At 43.9% G+C, this 15872-nt stretch overlaps 1 protein-coding gene across 4 annotated transcripts in view; it reads right to left on the bottom strand.

The window, feature by feature from the left end:
- LOC100380299 (actinin alpha 1) overlaps window positions 1-15872 on the bottom strand; it is a 208600-nt gene that overhangs the window by 100861 nt on the left and 91867 nt on the right.

Here is a 15872-nt window from a genome sequence, read left to right as displayed (position 1 = left end):
TTCTAGATATCTTACTCTCTCTCTCTCTCTCGATACTAACTCTCTCTCCCACTCTCGATACTAACTCTCTCTCCCACTCTCGATACTAACTCTCTCTCCCACTCTCGATACTAACTCTCTCTCCCACTCTCGATACTAACTCTCTCTCCCACTCTAGATACTAACTCTCTCTCCCACTCTAGATACTAACTCCCTCTCCCACTCTAGATACTAACTCCCTCTCCCACTCTAGATACTAACTCCCTCTCCCACTCTAGATACTAACTCCCTCTCCCACTCTAGATACTAACTCCCTCTCCCACTCTAGATACTAACTCCCTCTCCCTCTCTAGATATCTAACTCTCTCTCTCGATACTAACTCTCTCTCCCACTCTCGATACTAACTCTCTCTCCCACTCTCGATACTAACTCCCTCTCCCACTCTCGATACTAACTCCCTCTCCCTCTCTAGATATCTAATTCTCTCTCTCTCGCTACTAACTCTCTCTCCCACTCTCGATACTAACTCTCTCTCCCACTCTCGATACTAACTCCCTCTCCCTTTCTAGATATCTTACTCTCTCTCTCGATACTAACTCTCTCTCCCACTCTCGATACTAACTCTCTCTCCCACTCTCGATACTAACTCTCTCTCCCACTCTCGATACTAACTCTCTCTCCCACTCTCGATACTAACTCTCTCTCCCACTCTCGATACTAACTCTCTCTCCCACTCTCGATACTAACTCCCTCTCCCTCTCTAGATATCTAATTCTCTCTCTCTCGCTACTAACTCTCTCTCCCACTCTCGATACTAACTCTCTCTCCCACTCTCGATACTAACTCTCTCTCCCACTCTCGATACTAACTCCCTCTCCCTCTAGATATCTAACTCTCTCTCCCACTCTCGATACTAACTCTCTCTCCCACTCTCGATACTAACTCTCTCTCCCACTCTCGATACTAACTCTCTCTCCCACTCTCGATACTAACTCTCTCTCCCACTCTCGATACTAACTCTCTCTCCCACTCTCGATACTAACTCTCTCTCCCACTCTAGATACTAACTCTCTCTCCCACTCTAGATACTAACTCTCTCTCCCACTCTAGATACTAACTCCCTCTCCCACTCTAGATACTAACTCTCTCTCCCACTCTCGATACTAACTCTCTTTCCCACTCTCGATACTAACTCTCTCTCCCACTCTCGATACTAACTCTCTCTCCCACTCTCGATACTAACTCTCTCTCCCACTCTCGATACTAACTCCCTCTCCCTCTCTAGATATCTAACTCTCTCTCTCGATACTAACTCTCTCTCCCACTCTCGATACTAACTCTCTCTCCCTCTCTAGATATCTAACTCTCTCTCTCGATACTAACTCTCTCTCCCACTCTCGATACTAACTCTCTCTCCCACTCTCGATACTAACTCCCTCTCCCTCTCTAGATATCTAACTCTCTCTCTCGATACTAACTCTCTCTCCCACTCTCGATACCAACTCCCTCTCCCTCTCTAGATATCTAACTCCCTCTCCCACTCTCGATACTAACTCTCTCTCCCACTCTCGATACTAACTCTCTCTCCCACTCTCGATACTAACTCTCTCTCCCACTCTCGATACTAACTCTCTCTCCCACTCTCGATACTAACTCTCTCTCCCACTCTCGATACTAACTCCCTCTCCCTCTCTAGATATCTAACTCTCTCTCCCTCTCTAGATATCTAACTCTCTCTCTCGATACTAACTCTCTCTCCCACTCTCGATACTAACTCTCTCTCCCACTCTCGATACTAACTCTCTCTCCCACTCTCGATACTAACTCTCTCTCCCACTCTCGATACTAACTCTCTCTCCCACTCTCGATACTAACTCCCTCTCCCACTCTCGATACTAACTCCCTCTCCCTCTCTAGATATCTAATTCTCTCTCTCTCGCTACTAACTCTCTCTCCCACTCTCGATACTAACTCTCTCTCCCACTCTCGATACTAACTCCCTCTCCCTCTAGATATCTAACTCTCTCTCTCGATACTAACTCTCTCTCCCACTCTCGATACTAACTCTCTCTCCCACTCTCGATACTAACTCTCTCTCCCACTCTCGATACTAACTCTCTCTCCCACTCTCGATACTAACTCTCTCTCCCACTCTCGATACTAACTCCCTCTCCCTCTCTACATATCTAATTCTCTCTCTCTCGCTACTAACTCTCTCTCCCACTCTCGATACTAACTCTCTCTCCCACTCTCGATACTAACTCTCTCTCCCACTCTAGATACTAACTCTCTCTCCCACTCTAGATACTAACTCTCTCTCCCACTCTAGATACTAACTCTCTCTCCCACTCTAGATACTAACTCTCTCTCCCACTCTAGATACTAACTCCCTCTCCCACTCTAGATACTAACTCCCTCTCCCTCTCTAGATATCTAATTCTCTCTCTCTCGCTACTAACTCTCTCTCCCACTCTCGATACTAACTCTCTCTCCCACTCTCGATACTAACTCTCTCTCCCACTCTCGATACTAACTCTCTCTCCCACTCTCGATACTAACTCCCTCTCCCTCTCTAGATATCTAACTCTCTCTCTCGATACTAACTCTCTCTCCCACTCTCGATACTAACTCTCTCTCCCACTCTCGATACTAACTCTCTCTCCCACTCTCGATACTAACTCTCTCTCCCACTCTCGATACTAACTCTCTCTCCCTCTCTAGATATCTAACTCTCTCTCCCACTCTCGATACTAACTCTCTCTCCCACTCTCGATACTAACTCTCTCTCCCACTCTCGATACTAACTCTCTCTCCCACTCTCGATACTAACTCTCTCTCCCACTCTCGATACTAACTCTCTCTCCCACTCTCGATACTAACTCCCTCTCCCTCTCTAGATATCCAACTCTCTCTCTCGATACTAACTCTCTCTCCCACTCTCGATACTAACTCTCTCTCCCACTCTCGATACTAACTCTCTCTCCCACTCTCGATACTAACTCTCTCTCCCACTCTCGATACTAACTCTCTCTCCCACTCTCGATACTAACTCCCTCTCCCTCTCTAGATATCTAACTCTCTCTCTCGATACTAACTCTCTCTCCCACTCTCGATACTAACTCTCTCTCCCACTCTCGATACTAACTCTCTCTCCCACTCTCGATACTAACTCTCTCTCCCTCTCTAGATATCTAACTCTCTCTCTCGATACTAACTCTCTCTCCCACTCTCGATACTAACTCTCTCTCCCACTCTCGATACTAACTCCCTCTCCCTCTCTAGATATCTAACTCTCTCTCTCGATACTAACTCTCTCTCCCACTCTCGATACCAACTCCCTCTCCCTCTCTAGATATCTAACTCCCTCTCCCTCTCTAGATATCTAACTCTCTCTCCCACTCTCGATACTAACTCTCTCTCCCACTCTCGATACTAACTCTCTCTCCCACTCTCGATACTAACTCTCTCTCCCACTCTCGATACTAACTCTCTCTCCCACTCTCGATACTAACTCTCTCTCCCACTCTCGATACTAACTCTCTCTCCCACTCTCGATACTAACTCTCTCTCCCACTCTCGATACTAACTCCCTCTCCCACTCTCGATACTAACTCCCTCTCCCTCTCTAGATATCTAATTCTCTCTCTCTCGCTACTAACTCTCTCTCCCACTCTCGATACTAACTCCCTCTCCCTCTAGATATCTAACTCTCTCTCTCGATACTAACTCTCTCTCCCACTCTCGATACTAACTCTCTCTCCCACTCTCGATACTAACTCTCTCTCCCACTCTCGATACTAACTCTCTCTCCCACTCTCGATACTAACTCTCTCTCCCACTCTCGATACTAACTCCCTCTCCCTCTCTACATATCTAATTCTCTCTCTCTCGCTACAAACTCTCTCTCCCACTCTCGACACTAACTCTCTCTCCCACTCTCGATACTAACTCTCTCTCCCACTCTAGATACTAACTCTCTCTCCCACTCTAGATACTAACTCTCTCTCCCACTCTAGATACTAACTCTCTCTCCCACTCTAGATACTAACTCCCTCTCCCACTCTAGATACTAACTCCCTCTCCCTCTCTAGATATCTAATTCTCTCTCTCTCGCTACTAACTCTCTCTCCCACTCTCGATACTAACTCTCTCTCCCACTCTCGATACTAACTCTCTCTCCCACTCTCGATACTAACTCTCTCTCCCACTCTCGATACTAACTCCCTCTCCCTCTCTAGATATCTAACTCTCTCTCTCGATACTAACTCTCTCTCCCACTCTCGATACTAACTCTCTCTCCCACTCTCGATACTAACTCCCTCTCCCTCTCTCGATACTAACTCTCTCTCCCACTCTCGATACTAACTCTCTCTCCCACTCTCGATACTAACTCTCTCTCCCTCTCTAGATATCTAACTCTCTCTCCCACTCTCGATACTAACTCTCTCTCCCACTCTCGATACTAACTCTCTCTCCCACTCTCGATACTAACTCTCTCTCCCACTCTCGATACTAACTCTCTCTCCCACTCTCGATACTAACTCTCTCTCCCACTCTGATACTAACTCCCTCTCCCTCTAGATATCTAACTCTCTCTCTCGATACTAACTCTCTCTCCCACTCTCGATACTAACTCTCTCTCCCACTCTCGATACTAACTCTCTCTCCCACTCTCGATACTAACTCTCTCTCCCACTCTCGATACTAACTCTCTCTCCCACTCTCGATACTAACTCCCTCTCCCTCTCTAGATATCTAACTCTCTCTCTCGATACTAACTCTCTCTCCCACTCTCGATACTAACTCTCTCTCCCACTCTCGATACTAACTCTCTCTCCCACTCTCGATACTAACTCTCTCTCCCTCTCTAGATATCTAACTCTCTCTCTCGATACTAACTCTCTCTCCCACTCTCGATACTAACTCTCTCTCCCACTCTCGATACTAACTCCCTCTCCCTCTCTAGATATCTAACTCTCTCTCTCGATACTAACTCTCTCTCCCACTCTCGATACCAACTCCCTCTCCCTCTCTAGATATCTAACTCCCTCTCCCTCTCTCGATATCTAACTCTCTCTCCCACTCTCGATACTAACTCTCTCTCCCACTCTCGATACTAACTCTCTCTCCCACTCTCGATACTAACTCTCTCTCCCACTCTCGATACTAACTCTCTCTCCCACTCTCGATACTAACTCTCTCTCCCACTCTCGATACTAACTAACTCTAACTCTCTGTCTAGATACCTAACTCTCCCCTCTCTGTCTAGATACCTAACTCTCCCCCTCTCTGTCTAGATATCCAACTCTCCCCCTCTCTGTCTAGATATCCAACTCTCCCCCTCTCTGTCTAGATATCCAACTCTCCCCCTCTCTGTCTAGATATCCAACTCTCCCCCCTCTCTGTCTAGATATCCAACTCTCCCCCTCTCTGTCTAGATATCCAACTCTCCCCCTCTCTGTCTAGATATCCAACTCTCCCCCTCTCTGTCTAGATATCCAACTCTCCCCCCTCTCTGTCTAGATATCCAACTCTCCCCCTCTCTGTCTAGATATCCAACTCTCCCCCTCTCTGTCTAGATATCCAACTCTCCCCCTCTCTGTCTAGATATCCAACTCTCCCCCTCTCTGTCTAGATATCCAACTCTCCCCCTCTCTGTCTAGATATCCAACTCTCCCCCCTCTCTGTCTAGATATCCAACTCTCCCCCTCTCTGTCTAGATATCCAACTCTCCCCCTCTCTGTCTAGATATCCAACTCTCCCCCTCTCTGTCTAGATATCCAACTCTCCCCCTCTCTGTCTAGATATCCAACTCTCCCCCTCTCTGTCTAGATATCCAACTCTCCCCCTCTCTGTCTAGATATCTAACTCTCCCCCTCTCTGTCTAGATATCTAACTCTCCCTCTCCCCCTCTCTCTAGATATCTAACTCTCCCTCTCCCCCTCTCTCTAGATATCTAACTGTCTCTCTCTGCCTAGATATCTAACAGTCTATCTAGATATCTCTCTACCTATCTTTCTACCTATATCTCTCTCTCATCATCAGAGAATACAGTAGAGGAATGGGCTAACAGCAAGAGTACAGTCGAGGAATGGGCCAGCAGCTAGCGAGGTACACTCTCTCTTCATCAGAGAATACAGTAGTGGAATGGGCTAGAAGATACTGTCGTCACTGTCAAAACAACGACCGAAAAGTTGGAAAATAACAGGTGGCGGACCTTACTTCAAAACTAAACTCGCTCGAGAACCACCACAGGAGGTCAAATTTGAGAGTAGTTAATCTGCGCATTGAAAGAGCCCATCGGCTTCCAGCTCCATTCAGGCCTGAGAAACCACCCCTCTCCTCGAGTCCTTATCATGAAGTTTCTTAAGACTTAAGACAAGTCTGAGTGAGGCGGAAAGCCAGGGCTATAGGCAAGGTGATGTACGGGGACCAAGAGATCATGTCCTTCCCTGACGTATCCGCGGACCTGCACTGAAAAAGAAAAAGGTTACGATGGGGTCAAACGCCAGCTAAGATCCCTCAACATTGCCTATGGAATAGCCTTCCTAGCTAAACTACAGCTGACTTACAATGGACGGTCACACGGATTTGAATCTCCCTCTCAAGCCGAGGCGTTCATCCGTGGTGGCATACAATGTGAATCTTTTTCCTAGTCATGTTGCTGCTGTGAAGTTTACCACCACTCTGGACTACGGAGAACTAAACCACCTTGGATTATGTGACTGTTGGCAAGCTAACTAACATTAGCTAATGTATTAGCTGCTACTGTAGTACTGCAGCTAGCATAACAGTTAAGTGAATAATATGGCGAGCTAGCCCACTCAAAGTTTCCTTATATTATTTGTAGCCTGTATGTGCTCATTACTTAGCACGGGTTTCTCCCAAATGACAGGCGAGATAGCTGTCCATTGAACGTCGGACTTCATGTTTAAGTTTATTTTTTGTTACGTTGATAATTGTCTTCCATTGGATTACATAAAACCTTGCCGGTGAAGATATTTAGCTCCATGTCAACGGACACATCGGGACCTTGTTCATTCATCCTGCACCACCGAGAAGCATCGGCACTACTTCATATGAAGACTTAAGTTTCCATCATATCCTTGGACTAAAATGATTGTCACTCACGTGACATCAACATCATGCGCAAGGGCCTTTGGGTAACGTAGCACATATTCAATATGGTATCTCTTTTTCCTCACGTAGCCTGTTCATTTCTGTTGGTTTTATAAATGTATTATGGTATACTACGTTAACACTATATGTATGGGTCATTTTGTTACTTGGTAGCTACTAGCAGCAGACCCTATGTTGTAGATCATCTACAACTATTTTCGATGACGTTGTCCCCACAGTGACTGTACGTACATAACCCAACCAGAAGCCATGGATTACCGGCAATATCCGCACTGAGCTAAAGGGTAGAGCTGCCGCTTTCAAGGAGCGGGACTCTAACCCAGACGCTTATAAAAATTCATACTATGCCTTGAAATAAACCATCAAACAGGAATAACATAAATACGGGACTAAGATCGAATCCTACTACACCGGCTCCAACGCCATGGTGATCCATGATTGAGGACACACTGGTACCATGCTGATCCATGGCCTGAGATTCAATGTTTCAACAGAATCGGCGGAATGAACACACCCCTGGTCACACGCAAAACACATTTCACTTCCATAGAAGCCACATACAAACAGCATGATCACTTTGGTAAGGTGCTGTGGTGGTATAGGACTATTATGGTCTCTAGTGGTACAGGACTATTATGGCCTCTAGTGGTACAGGACTATTATGGTCTCTAGTGGTATATTATGGTCTCTAGTGGAATATTATGGTCTCTAGTGGTGCAGGACTATTATGGTCTCTAGTGATATATTATGGTCTGTAGTGGTACAGGACTATTATGGTCTCTAGCGGTACAGGACTATTATGGTCTCTAGTGGTACAGGACTATTATGGTCTCTAGTGGTATATTATGGTCTCTAGTGGAATATTATGGTCTCTAGTGGTGCAGGACTATTATGGTCTCTAGTGGTATATTATGGTCTGTAGTGGTACAGGACTATTATGGTCTCTAGCGGTACAGGACTATTATGGTCTCTAGCGGTACAGGACTATTATGGTCTCTAGTGGTATATTATGGTCTGTAGTGGTACAGGACAATTATGGTCTCTAGTGGTAGAGGACTATTATGGTCTCTAGTGGTATAGTATGGTCTCTAGTGGAATATTATGGTCTCTAGTGGTGCAGGACTATTATGGTCTCTAGTGGTATATTATGGTCTGTAGTGGTACAGGACTATTATGGTCTCTAGCGGTACAGGACTATTATGGTCTGTAGTGGTACAGGACTATTATGGTCTCTAGTGGTACAGGACTATTATGGTCTCTAGTGGTACAGGACTATTATGGTCTCTAGTGGTACAGGACTATTATGGTCTCTAGTGGTACAGGACTATTATGGTCTCTAGTGGTACAGGACTATTATGGTCTCTAGCGGTACAGGACTATTATGGTCTCTAGCGGTACAGGACTATTATGGTCTCTAGTGGTATATTATGGTCTGTAGTGGTACAGGACTATTATGGTCTCTAGTGGTACAGGACTATTATGGTCTCTAGTGGTACAGGACTGTTATGGTCTCTAGTGGTACAGGACTATTATGGTCTCTAGTGGTATATTATGGTCTCTAGTGGTATATTATGGTCTCTAGTGGTACAGGTCTATTATGGTCTCTAGTGGTACAGGACTATTATGGTCTCTAGCGGTACAGGACTATTATGGTCTCTAGCGGTACAGGACTATTATGGTCTCTAGCGGTACAGGACTATTATGGTCTCTAGCGGTACAGGACTATTATGGTCTCTAGTGGTATATTATGGTCTGTAGTGGTACAGGACTATTATGGTCTCTAGTGGTACAGGACTATTATGGTCTGTAGTGGTACAGGACTATTATGGTCTGTAGTGGTACAGGACTATTATGGTCTCTAGTGGTAGAGGACTATTATGGTCTCTAGTGGTAGAGGACTATTATGGTCTCTAGTGGTAGAGGACTATTATGGTCTCTAGTGGTATAGGACTATTATGGTCTCTAGTGGTATAGGACTATTATGGTCTCTAGTGGTACAGGACTATTATGGTCTCTAGTGGTAGAGGACTATTATGGTCTCTAGTGGTAGTGGTATATTATGGTCTCTAGTGGTATATTATGGTCTCTAGTGGTATATTATGGTCTCTAGTGGTATATTATGGTCTCTAGTGGTACAGGTCTATTATGGTCTCTAGTGGTACAGGACTATTATGGTCTGTAGTGGTACAGGACTATTATGGTCTGTAGTGGTACAGGACTATTATGGTCTGTAGTGGTACAGGACTTTTATGGTCTCTAGTGGTACAGGACTATTATGGTCTGTAGTGGTACAGGACTTTTATGGTCTCTAGTGGTACAGGACTATTATGGTCTCTAGTGGTACAGGACTATTATGGTCTCTAGTGGTAGAGGACTATTATGGTCTCTAGTGGTATATTATGGTCTCTAGTGGTATATTATGGTCTCTAGTGGTATATTATGGTCTCTAGTGGTACAGGTCTATTATGGTCTCTAGTGGTACAGGACTATTATGGTCTGTAGTGGTACAGGACTATTATGGTCTGTAGTGGTACAGGACTATTATGGTCTGTAGTGGTACAGGACTTTTATGGTCTCTAGTGGTACAGGACTATTATGGTCTCTAGTGGTACAGGACTATTATGGCCTCTAGTGGTATATTACGGTCTCTAGTGGTATATTACGGTCTCTAGTGGTATATTATGGTCTCTAGTGGTATATTATGGTCTCTAGTGGTATATTATGGTCTGTAGTGGTACAGGACTATTATGGTCTCTAGCGGTACAGGAATATTATGGTCTCTAGCGGTACAGGACTATTATGGTCTCTAGTGGTATATTATGGTCTGTAGTGGTACAGGACAATTATGGTCTCTAGTGGTAGAGGACTATTATGGTCTCTAGTGGTATATTATGGTCTCTAGTGGAATATTATGGTCTCTAGTGGTGCAGGACTATTATGGTCTCTAGTGGTATATTATGGTCTGTAGTGGTACAGGACTATTATGGTCTCTAGCGGTACAGGACTATTATGGTCTGTAGTGGTACAGGACTATTATGGTCTCTAGTGGTACAGGACTATTATGGTCTCTAGTGGTACAGGACTATTATGGTCTCTAGTGGTACAGGACTATTATGGTCTCTAGTGGTACAGGACTATTATGGTCTGTAGTGGTACAGGACTATTATGGTCTGTAGTGGTACAGGACTATTATGGTCTGTAGTGGTACAGGACTATTATGGTCTGTAGTGGTACAGGACTTTTATGGTCTCTAGTGGTACAGGACTATTATGGTCTCTAGTGGTACAGGACTATTATGGCCTCTAGTGGTATATTATGGTCTCTAGTGGTATATTACGGTCTCTAGTGGTATATTATGGTCTCTAGTGGTATATTATGGTCTGTAGTGGTACAGGACTATTATGGTTTCTAGCGGTACAGGACTATTATGGTCTCTAGCGGTACAGGACTATTATGGTCTCTAGTGGTATATTATGGTCTGTAGTGGTACAGGACAATTATGGTCTCTAGTGGTAGAGGACTATTATGGTCTCTAGTGGTATATTATGGTCTCTAGTGGAATATTATGGTCTCTAGTGGTGCAGGACTATTATGGTCTCTAGTGGTATATTATGGTCTGTAGTGGTACAGGACTATTATGGTCTCTAGCGGTACAGGACTATTATGGTCTGTAGTGGTACAGGACTATTATGGTCTCTAGTGGTACAGGACTATTATGGGCTCTAGTGGTACAGGACTATTATGGTCTCTAGTGGTACAGGACTATTATGGTCTCTAGTGGTACAGGACTATTATGGTCTCTAGTGGTACAGGACTATTATGGTCTCTAGTGGTACAGGACTATTATGGTCTGTAGTGGTACAGGACTATTATGGTCTGTAGTGGTACAGGACTATTATGGTCTGTAGTGGTACAGGACTTTTATGGTCTCTAGTGGTACAGGACTATTATGGTCTCTAGTGGTACAGGACTATTATGGCCTCTAGTGGTATATTATGGTCTCTAGTGGTATATTACGGTCTCTAGTGGTATATTATGGTCTCTAGTGGTATATTATGGTCTGTAGCGGTACAGGACTATTATGGTCTCTAGCGGTACAGGACTATTATGGTCTCTAGCGGTACAGGACTATTATGGTCTCTAGTGGTATATTATGGTCTGTAGTGGTACAGGACAATTATGGTCTCTAGTGGTAGAGGACTATTATGGTCTCTAGTGGTATATTATGGTCTCTAGTGGAATATTATGGTCTCTAGTGGTGCAGGACTATTATGGTCTCTAGTGGTATATTATGGTCTGTAGTGGTACAGGACAATTATGGTCTCTAGCGGTACAGGACTATTATGGTCTGTAGTGGTACAGGACTATTATGGTCTCTAGTGGTACAGGACTATTATGGTCTCTAGTGGTACAGGACTATTATGGTCTCTAGTGGTACAGGACTATTATGGTCTCTAGTGGTACAGGACTATTATGGTCTCTAGTGGTACAGGACTATTATGGTCTCTAGTGGTACAGGACTATTATGGTCTCTAGTGGTACAGGACTATTATGGTCTCTAGTGGTACAGGACTATTATGGTCTCTAGTGGTACAGGACTATTATGGTCTCTAGCGGTACAGGACTATTATGGTCTCTAGCGGTACAGGACTATTATGGTCTCTAGTGGTATATTATGGTCTGTAGTGGTACAGGACTATTATGGTCTCTAGTGGTACAGGACTATTATGGTCTCTAGTGGTACAGGACTGTTATGGTCTCTAGTGGTACAGGACTATTATGGTCTCTAGTGGTAGAGGACTATTATGGTCTCTAGTGGTATATTATGGTCTCTAGTGGTACAGGTCTATTATGGTCTCTAGTGGTACAGGACTATTATGGTCTCTAGCGGTACAGGACTATTATGGTCTCTAGCGGTACAGGACTATTATGGTCTCTAGCGGTACAGGACTATTATGGTCTCTAGTGGTATATTATGGTCTGTAGTGGTACAGGACTATTATGGTCTCTAGTGGTACAGGACTATTATGGTCTGTAGTGGTACAGGACTATTATGGTCTGTAGTGGTACAGGACTATTATGGTCTGTAGTGGTACAGGACTATTATGGTCTGTAGTGGTACAGGACTATTATGGTCTCTAGTGGTACAGGACTATTATGGTCTCTAGTGGTAGAGGACTATTATGGTCTCTAGTGGTATAGGACTATTATGGTCTCTAGTGGTACAGGACTATTATGGTCTCTAGTGGTAGAGGACTATTATGGTCTCTAGTGGTAGAGGACTATTATGGTCTCTAGTGGTATATTATGGTCTCTAGTGGTATATTATGGTCTCTAGTGGTATATTATGGTCTCTAGTGGTATATTATGGTCTCTAGTGGTACAGGTCTATTATGGTCTCTAGTGGTACAGGACTATTATGGTCTGTAGTGGTACAGGACTATTATGGTCTGTAGTGGTACAGGACTATTATGGTCTGTAGTGGTACAGGACTTTTATGGTCTCTAGTGGTACAGGACTATTATGGTCTCTAGTGGTACAGGACTATTATGGCCTCTAGTGGTATATTATGGTCTCTAGTGGTATATTACGGTCTCTAGTGGTATATTATGGTCTCTAGTGGTATATTATGGTCTCTAGTGGTATATTATGGTCTGTAGTGGTACAGGACTATTATGGTCTCTAGCGGTACAGGAATATTATGGTCTCTAGCGGTACAGGACTATTATGGTCTCTAGCGGTATATTATGGTCTGTAGTGGTAGAGGACTATTATGGTCTCTAGTGGTATATTATGGTCTCTAGTGGAATATTATGGTCTCTAGTGGTGCAGGACTATTATGGTCTCTAGTGGTATATTATGGTCTGTAGTGGTACAGGACTATTATGGTCTCTAGCGGTACAGGACTATTATGGTCTGTAGTGGTACAGGACTATTATGGTCTCTAGTGGTACAGGACTATTATGGTCTCTAGTGGTACAGGACTATTATGGTCTCTAGTGGTACAGGACTATTATGGTCTCTAGTGGTACAGGACTATTATGGTCTCTAGTGGTACAGGACTATTATGGTCTCTAGTGGTAGAGGACTATTATGGTCTCTAGTGGTACAGGACTATTATGGTCTCTAGTGGTACAGGACTATTATGGTCTCTAGTGGTACAGGACTATTATGGTCTCTAGTGGTATAGGACTATTATGGTCTGTAGTGGTACAGGACTATTATGGTCTGTAGTGGTACAGGACTTTTATGGTCTCTAGTGGTACAGGACTATTATGGTCTCTAGTGGTACAGGACTATTATGGCCTCTAGTGGTATATTATGGTCTCTAGTGGTATATTATGGTCTCTAGTGGTATATTATGGTCTCTAGTGGTATATTATGGTCTCTAGTGGTAGAGGACTATTATGGTCTCTAGTGGTAGAGGACTATTATGGTCTCTAGTGGTAGTGGACTATTATGGTCTCTAGTGGTACAGGACTATTATGGTCTCTAGTGGTACAGGACTATTATGGTCTCTAGTGGTAGAGGACAATTATGGTCTCTAGTGGTAGAGGACAATTATGGTCTCTAGTGGTAGAGGACAATTATGGTCTCTAGTGGTAGAGGACAATTATGGTCTCTAGTGGTACAGGACTATTATGGTCTCTAGTGGTACAGGACTATTATGGTCTCTAGTGGTACAGGACTATTATGGTCTCTAGTGGTACAGGACTATTATGGTCTCTAGTGGTATAGGACTATTATGGTCTCTAGTGGTATATTATGGTCTCTAGCAGTACAGGACTATTATGGTCTCTAGCGGTACAGGACTATTATTATGGTCTCTAGTGGTACAGGACTATTATGGTCTCTAGTGGTAGATGACTATTATGGTCTCTAGTGGTAGAGGACTATTATGGTCTCTAGTGGTACAGGACTATTATGGTCTCTAGTGGTACAGGACTATTATGGTCTCTAGTGGTACAGGACTATTATGGTCTCTAGTAGTACAGGACTATTATGGTCTCTAGTAGTACAGGACTATTATGGTCTCTAGTGGTATATTATGGTCTCTAGTGGTACAGGACTATTATGGTCTGTAGTGGTACAGGACTATTATGGTCTCTAGTGGTATATTATGGTCTCTAGTGGTAGAGGACTATTATGGTCTCGAGTGGTACAGGACTATTATGGTCTCTAGTGGTATATTATGGTCTCTAGTGGTAGAGGACTATTATGGTCTCTAGTGGTATATTATGGTCTGTAGTGGTAGAGGACTATTATGGTCTCTAGTGGTAGAGGACTATTCTGGTCTCTAGTGGTAGAGGACTATTCTGGTCTCTAGTGGTACAGGACTATTATGGTCTCTAGTGGTACAGGACTATTATGGTCTCTAGCGGTATATTATGGTCTCTAGCGGTACAGGACTATTATGGTCTCTAGCGGTACAGGACTATTATGGTCTCTAGCGGTACAGGACTATTATGGTCTCTAGTGGTACAGGACTATTATGGTCTCTAGTGGTACAGGACTATTATGGTCTCTAGTGGTATATTATGTTCTCTAGCGGTACAGGACTATTATTATGGTCTCTAGCGGTACAGGACTATTATGGTCTCTAGCGGTACAGGACTATTATGGTCTCAAGCGGTACAGGACTATTATGGTCTATAGCGGTACAGGACTATTATGGTCTCTAGCGGTACAGGACTATTATGGTCTCTAGCGGTACAGGACTATTATGGTCTCTAGCGGTACAGGACTATTATGGTCTCTAGCGGTACAGGACTATTATGGTCTCTAGTGGTACAGGACTATTATGGTCTCTAGTGGTACAGGACTATTATGGTCTCTAGTGGTACAGGACTATTATGGTCTCTAGTGGTATATTATGGTCTCTAGCGGTACAGGACTATTATTATGGTCTCTAGTGGTACAGGACTATTATGGTCTCTAGTGGTAGAGGACTATTATGGTCTCTAGTAGTACAGGACTATTATGGTCTCTAGTGGTATATTATGGTCTCTAGTGGTACAGGACTACTATGGTCTGTAGTGGTACAGGACTATTATGTCTCTAGTGGTATATTATGGTCTCTAGTGGTAGAGGACTATTATGGTCTCTAGTGGTACAGGACTATTATGGTCTCTAGTGGTATATTATGGTCTCTAGTGGTAGAGGACTATTATGGTCTCTAGTGGTATATTATGGTCTGTAGTGGTAGAGGACTATTATGGTCTCTAGTGGTAGAGGACTATTATGGTCTCTAGTGGTACAGGACTATTATGGTCTCTAGTGGTACAGGACTATTATGGTCTCTAGTGGTACAGGACTATAATGGTCTCTAGCGGTACAGGACTATAATGGTCTCTAGCGGTACAGGACTATTATGGTCTCTAGCGGTACAGGACTATTATGGTCTCTAGCGGTACAGGACTATTATGGTCTCTAGCGGTACAGGACTATTATTATGGTCTCTAGCGGTACAGGACTATTATTATGGTCTCTAGCGGTACAGGACTATTATTATGGTCTCTAGCGGTACAGGACTATTATTATGGTCTCTAGCGGTACAGGACTATTATTATGGTCTCTAGCGGTACAGGACTATTATTATGGTCTCTAGCGGTACAGGACTATTATTATGGTCTCTAGCGGTACAGGACTATTATTATGGTCTCTAGCGGTACAGGACTATTATTATGGTCTCTAGCGGTACAGGACTATTATTATGGTCTCTAGCGGTACAGGACTATTATTATGGTCTCTA

This window comes from Salmo salar, chromosome ssa09, assembly GCF_905237065.1.
Source record: "Salmo salar chromosome ssa09, Ssal_v3.1, whole genome shotgun sequence".
Lineage (NCBI taxonomy): Eukaryota > Metazoa > Chordata > Actinopteri > Salmoniformes > Salmonidae > Salmo > Salmo salar.
Note: the sequence above shows the minus strand (reverse complement) of the source record. Positions and strands in the feature narration are given on the sequence as shown.